Source organism: Salvelinus fontinalis, unplaced genomic scaffold (genome assembly GCF_029448725.1).
Source record: "Salvelinus fontinalis isolate EN_2023a unplaced genomic scaffold, ASM2944872v1 scaffold_0072, whole genome shotgun sequence".
NCBI lineage: Eukaryota > Metazoa > Chordata > Actinopteri > Salmoniformes > Salmonidae > Salvelinus > Salvelinus fontinalis.
Window position 1 is genome coordinate 338,595 of NW_026600281.1, and position 1,211 is coordinate 339,805.

Below are 1,211 nucleotides of genomic sequence, written 5' to 3' on the forward strand. Positions count from 1 at the left end.
TCCATCTCCCTCCATCTCCATCCATCTGCCTCTATCTCCATCCATCTCCCTCCATCTCCATCTCCATCTCCCTCCATCTCCCTCCATCTCCCTCACCATCCATCTCCCTCCATCTCCCTCCATCTCCCTCCATCTCCCTCCATCTCCATCCATCTCCCTCCATCTCCATCCATCACCCTCCATCTCCCTCCATCACCCTCCATCTCCCTCCATCTCCATCCATCTCCATCCATCTGCCTCTATCTCCATCCATCTCCCTCCATCTCCCTCCATCTCCATCCATCTGCCTCTATCTCCATCCATCTCCCTCCATCTCCCTCCATCTCCATCCATCTGCCTCTATCTCCATCCATCTGCCTCTATCTCCATCCATCTGCCTCTATCTCCATCCATCTGCCTCTATCTCCCTCCATCTCCCTCCATCTCCCTCCATCTCCCTCCATCTCCCTCCATCTCCATCCATCTCCCTCCATCTCCCTCCATCTGCCTCTATCTCCATTCATCTCCCTCCATCTTCCTCACCCTCCATCTCCATCCATCTCCATCCATCTCCATCTTCCTCCATCTCCCTCCATCTCCATCCATCTCCCTCCATCTCCGTCCTTCTACATCTCCCTCCATCTCCATCCATCTCCCTCCATCTCCGTCCATCTGCCTCTATCTCCATCCATCTCCCTCCATCTCCATCCATCTGCCTCTATCTCCATCCATCTCCCTCCATCTCCATCTCCATCTCCCTCCATCTCCATCTCCCTCCATCTCCCTCCATCTCCCTCCATCTCCCTCCATCTCCATCCATCTCCCTCCATCTCCCTCCATCTCCATCCATCTCCCTCACTCTCCATCTCCATCTCCCTCCATCTCCATCCATCTCCCTCCATCTCCCTCCATCTCCCTCCATCTCCCTCCATCTCCCTCCATCTCCATCTCCATCTCCCTCCATCTCCATCTCCCTCCATCTCCCTCCATCTCCCTCACCCTCCATCTCCCTCACCCTCCATCTCCCTCACCCTCCATCTCCCTCCATCTCCATCCATCTCCCTCACCCTCCATCTCCCTCCGTCTCCCTCCATCTCCCTCACTCTCACCCTCCATCTCCCTCCATCTCCATCCATCTCTCTCCCTCACCCTCCATCTCCCTCCATCTCATCCATCTCCCTCCATCTCCCTCCATCTCATCCATCTGCCTCCATCTCCATCCATCTCCCTCC